Raw genomic sequence first — 6,780 nt, forward strand, 5'->3', positions numbered from 1 at the left:
CAACTAAGTTACACTCCGATATCATTGCACACAAGTCATCTGCATCTTCCATCTTTTCCACGATGTTTGCTTGATTTTTGCCTTTGCCTTTGTTTTTGTCCTTTCTTGGAGCATGACAATTAGAAGATCTATGACCAGTCTTGCCACAATTATAACAGTTGCCTTTGAATTTCTTCTTGGCCTGTTCTGCTTCTGCCCTTTGGACTTCTTTCTCTTTTTGTCTTTGATAGGAGCTTCTTCAACAATATTAACTCCAATTATTGTTGAACTCTTACGCGACTTCTTTTCGGCATTTCTGTTATCTTCCTCAGTCTTGAGCCTAATCACAAGATCTTCAAGCTTCATTTTTTTTACGCTTGTGCTTTAGATAATTCTTGAAATCGTTCCACGAAGGAGGCAACTTCTCGATCATTGCAGCCACTTGAAAAGCTTCATTTACTACCATATCTTCAGCAATCAGATCATGGAGAACGAGTTGAAGTTCCTGCACTTGTGATCCAACATTTTTACTATCTACCATTTTATAGTCTAAAAACTTTGCGACCACAAACTTTTCAAGCATGCATCTTCTGTCTTATATTTCTTCTCAAGTGCATTCCACAACTCTTTTGAAGTTGTTATTGCACTATAGACATTATATAAGTCATCCTCTAAAGCACTCAAAATGTAACCTTTACATAGGAAGTCTGACTGTTTCCATGCTTCAACAATCATAAATTTTTCCCTGTCTGGCATATCATCAGCAGGAACTGGAGTATCTTCACTTGTAAATTTCTGCAGACCAAGAGTGGTAAGCCAGAAAAATACTCGTTGCTGCCATCCTTTGAAATTCACACCTGTGAATTTACCCGGTTTCTCTGCTTGTGATACAAGAGTTCGGGTTGGTGCAGCAACAGCCACTGTAACACCAGTGTTTTCCATTTCTGATAAACAAAATTGATACAATATAAGTAAGCAATAAACTATAATTGCAGACTTAAAGGAGTATAAAATCACAAAGATTTTTGTCTCCACCAGAAACACAGATTAATAATTTTCTTAAAATTGTTTCCAATCTGTGTTATGAAAATCAGAAATTACTGGTTGTAATAAATCATTCAGAAACACGAAGTAACTGAGATTTTTAGAACCAGTAAGTAAGATGAACAGAAATTTATTTGTAAAAAAATAATTGAATCTGTAAAAACTTACCAGAATCTGGAATACTCTTTTTAATAATTTAGGAAGAAAATCAAGTCCACTGAATTCACAGTGTCCCCTTAAGGAAATTATTCCCCTCTAGTATCCGAGGTTTGATTTGGAATATAACCTCCCAGGGTAAAATGATCTCTTGGATAGNTTTGATTTGGAATATAACCTCCCAGGGTAAAATGATCTTAATCAGTAGAGTATCGATACCAAAAACTCTACTGTCAGCGAATCAATCCACAACAGGAAAGTACACGAAAAAATATGTGTTTTTTAAGAAGAAGGAAGATCAGAAAAATTCGTAGGGAAATATTCTGAAGACTGAATGGTATTTATAGGCAAGAAGAATATATTCTGAAAGGTTCCAACCCTTTCAGAATTGACACGACCATTAATGAAAGGTTGCAAACTTTCAGAACAGTCATGGCGGGAATTTTTTAAATATAACGGAAATTAAAGGGTCACGCGCGCGGATCCGAGTCGGATCGGGTTAACTAAAAAGTTGAAAACATTTCGATTAACTTCTGTTATCAACTAATTAATTGAAAATAATTTTTGGCCATTTGATCATTTGCCAAATCCAAATCCAAATCCAAAGCCGTAGCCAAAGCGAGCGATGACGACGGCGGCGCGAGGGGGGTCCCTCTTTCCAACCCTTTTAACAATTAATAGGAGTGTTAATTTATTTAAACTCTCCTATTTTCATTTCCATTACCGATGAGGGACAATTGCCTTTTTCATTAAAGCATTAGAGGACTTTTCAAGTTCCCAACCTTTCAAGTTCTAAACTTTTCAAATTCCTCTCCTTCCCTCTATTTCCATCAATTCTTGCTACATACCCAACAGTTTACTAGTAATTTATTAAGCACGCACAACAATATATTCCGTGAAATCCCATTAAGTGGGTCCGAGGATGATAGAGTATACGTAGACCTTAATCGAGGTAAAGAGGCTTTTTTCCGAAAGATTATTGCTCAAGTGCATCAAATCCAAGTAAATGAAAGGGAAAACAATGAAGAAAACATAGCAGTTACTAAAAAATACGGTGTAAAGTATACAAGAAAGAACAACAACAACAACAACAACAAAAAGTTTCAAAGATCTTTTAATTTTTTTTAATATTGAAAACTTATGTGTTAGCACTTTTTGAATGATCAAAAAGTATTTGTATATTTTGCTTTTATGACATCACCTAATTTTGGCAATGTAAAATTTCTACTTTAGCAAATCATTACAACAATGTCATAATAATAACGATCGCAATAGCCTAATAATGACGGTGTCAATAGCCTAATATAATTGTTCGCATCACCCAGATCTTGTATTAACTGTAGCTATAGCAATGGAGTAATAGTCTTAATAGTTGAAAACTAAGGTAAGTAACTAGTGATATTTTGAATTAATCATACTCAATATTTGCATAATCTAACAAGATTTTGAGCTATGTACATCAAGTTGCTGCTTTCATTTCATTAATCATCAAAGAATGAAGATAGATTAAAAATTAAATAAACTTCATGATACATAACTTGAGATCTAAATAATCTCACAAGTATTTTTTCAAAAGGAAGCTAAACATAAAATATTATACCATATATATAAAATTATACTATAATATTATATCAAGTATGTGCGATAGCAAATATTATATTAAACTACACTATTTATTGGTAGTATGCTTTTTAATAAATGAGCTACCATATTGAATGTAAATTTCTTTGATATGTCACTTTATAATGTACTTCATGTGATTTGTTTGATATGAATTATGTGTATAGTAGAATACATAATACATACAAACAAATATCAAAAAATCAATTATAGTTAGGTTGACTACCCCTAAACATTAAGTGGATGAATATTGTTTTGTTGTCATATACTAAAAAGAAGAAAGGATAACCAAAACAAACCACCAAAAAGACAACTAGTAAAAGCAAAGATACTATATGTACGAAAATAAGGATACCATACTTAACAACTATATTATTTAGTACTATTACTATTATTAATTATATTATAAAACATAATTCAAATTATTGAGATATTAATCATATGTTCCGATTATATTACATTGGATGTTACCACAAAAAATATTATTTACTAATATGAAGTTATCAATAGTTTAATAAATTCGGGCCTCATTTTTCATTCAAAATTTGTTTTAAAATAAATTATAATAGTGAAAATACAAAAGTAATTGTAGTTCTGCCTGAGCCTTTTGACATTTTTAGATGTGACAAATGGTTGGATTGGATTGAATTTGGATAGATTGAATATGAATTGAGCAAAAATTGTTTGGATTGCAATCCATCCAAATATATAGGGAAAATTGTATATAATAGCAAAGTATTAATTCAAATTAAATATTATAAACATAGTTTGATTTAATTGTACCCCATAGCAAACTGTTGCTATTTTGCGTCTCTCCTGGTGAATTTCGCTCGCCACAGTTATTCTCACACACCTCTCTCACTTTTATACAAATGCAAATTTATAAAATGTGTTTGTATAAAGCAAGAGAAAATTATATATATACATATATTTTTGTTTCCCTCTCTCTCTCTACTCTCACAAATCTCGCTCGCCACTTTCCTAGATATCGCTCACTCGCCTCTCTCACTTTATACAAAAATGCAAATGTATAAAATGTGTTTGTGTTGGTATAAAATATGTTTGTGTCATGTCCAAGATAAAGACTCGAGGCGTGACACGTTTGCCGGATATACAAATATATATTTTTATATCAGTTATATATATATATATATATATATATATATATGTATATATGACAAATATACATATACAATTCGTCTCTCTCCATTTTTTGCCCTCGCTCGCTTCTTTCCTCTCTTCTCTCTCCCAATCTCGCTCACCTCTCTCCTCCCTCTAACATGTAGCTATGAATCGTAATTAGCAAATTATAACTATGGAGTATAGTTAAGTTATTTTTGAGTGGCTATAAGCGAATTTTTTAAAATAGTTTACACTAATTTTTTTATTTCCTTCCGAAATAAATAAACTACATTTTTAAAAGAAAGTTCTCAAGAGGGCGCAATAGGAACAAAAACACAGTATCCTCTTCTATATGGATTGGGTTGATGTAAGTTTTTATATATTAAATTAGATTATTTGTGTTGAATTTTATAAATTTATAAATCAAATTAATAAATTTTGGGTTTTTCAATCTTGAATATTCTTGGATTCTTTGGTCTTCTTAGGTTTTTCCATGATGTTACAATCATATAATTAACTTGTGTTTCAAATATTTTTTTTAAGTCATAGCAAGATATAAATATTTAGAGTATTTCTTAAAAAACATAACAATATTTAATAAGTGTTGACGATAGAATATTCAACAAAAAAACCGTATAAAACAAATATTGCATATTAATAAGTCTTAATAAAAATCCTCATAATAATTTAAAAGTATAAATCATGCTAAAATAACTCTAATAAATATTAGTTACATGACTAAATACTAAAAAGAAATATGAAATGATGAAGTATTTAACTTTCTCAACCAATGCAAAACTAAAGAATAGAGAGCAAACAACATAAAACCCGTTTATTATAGGTAGCAATTACTCAAAGCATCAATAGTTTCTACAGTAAGTTATCTTAATTGAGTTGCCTCTAGATACACTATATCTACAAAATGTATTTCGCCTCTCTCCTCTCTCGCTCTCCTTTTGTCTTTTTTTATCCCTCTATTTTTGTGTATCTATGTTTCACACTTTCATGTATCTGTGTATTTAGTATTAAATATGCATTGATGTATTTATTGTATGTGTGTGTATATATATATTTCATCTAGTGTATGCAATATCAAATATCTAGTGTATCCAATATCAATTTCATTAATTCAGTATAAAAAATGCATTAATGTACCCAGTATTGTGCATAAGTACATCTACTTAGTATCAATTTTTGTGATGTATCTAATATATTTGTGCATAAATACATACTTAAAACAAGACGAAGATGAAGATATAGTTATTCAGATATATGTATTTGTGCATAGATACATGTATTTGGTGTAACTATGAGTTCATTACATACTTAAAAGAAGACAAAGACTAAGATATAATTATCCAAATACATATATCTATTACTCAATTTGATCCATAGTTTCTATAATTACTTATCTTGATTGAGTTTCCTCTAGATACACTATATTTAAAAAATGTATCTCGCCTCTCTCGCTCTCCTTTTGTCCTCTCTTATCCCTCTACATTTGTGTATTTATGTTTCACACTTTCATGTATTTGTGTATTCAGTATTAAATATGCATTGATGTATTCATTTCATGTATGTATATCAATTTCACACAGTGTATTCAATATCAAATATATGGCGTATCCACTATCAATTTCATTTATTCAGTACAAAAAATGCATTAATATATCCAATGAATATGTGCATAAGTACATCTACTTAGTATAATTTTGTGATGTATCTAATATATATGTGCATAAATACATACTTAAAACAAGACGGAGATGAAGATATAGTTATTCAGATATATATATTTGTGCATAAATACATGTATCTAATGTAATTCTGTTAATTACATATACTTAAGAGAAGATTAAGACTAAGATATAATTATCTAAATACGTATATCTATTACTCAATTTGATGAGATCATAGTCTAATTGTTAAGGACTTGTTTTGGAGGCTACTACTGGATATATCGAGGGAGAAAAGTAACCCAATGTTAGGATTAGTATTTACTCCCTTTGTCTGTGTTTATATGACTTAACTTTTTAATTAGTTCCAAAAGGACATATTTCTATATTAAATAATAATTTAATTTTTAAATATTTATTTTATCTTTAATGAAATAATTTTTATAATTAAATAAATATTTATCACTTATTTTAGACTAAAAAATTCAAAAATTTTCATTATTTTCTCAAACTTCGTGTCAAGTCAAACTAACTCACATCAAATTGGAGAGAAAGCATAAGTTGCATTACAATAAATATTCTTATGTAAATACTTTTAAAAATTATATACATGTAATATTGAGTTGAGTTGATTCTGTTTGACTTTTGTTTTTTTAGTTAAAATCCAACCAAACTAATTATGATGAATTTTTTTTCCATAACAAAACCAAAAGCAAACTAAATTACTGATCGGACTTTTTCTCAGTTTGACTTGATTTATCGATTTAGTGCAGTTTATCAATTTTCTTTGTACACCCATACTTGAAATTACAGAGATCTCTGACATAATATCTAGTACATAGAAAAAAGGGAAGGAGGGCCAAATTCAACATGGAACCACATAATTTACCTATCTTGGAGCGAAACAGTGACGGATCAATGACAAAGTTCATAGCTAATTTCAGCATTTTAAATAGTGATATCAAGCATATTATTCTCTCTACGTTCACAAGGTAGGGATAAAACTGCTTATACATTATGCTAAATGTGTTGTCGTCAGTAGATTTTCTACTTATTAGCCATAACAAAAACTAATTTAATCTCGAATATATGAAATTTGCCTTGTTTTATTAGTGATAAGAGAGAACCACTTCATGCCATCAGGATCAGCAATTTACAAAAAAAGTAACCTTGGAACAACAAA

This window comes from Solanum pennellii, chromosome 11, assembly GCF_001406875.1.
Source record: "Solanum pennellii chromosome 11, SPENNV200".
Classification (NCBI taxonomy): Eukaryota; Viridiplantae; Streptophyta; class Magnoliopsida; order Solanales; family Solanaceae; genus Solanum; species Solanum pennellii.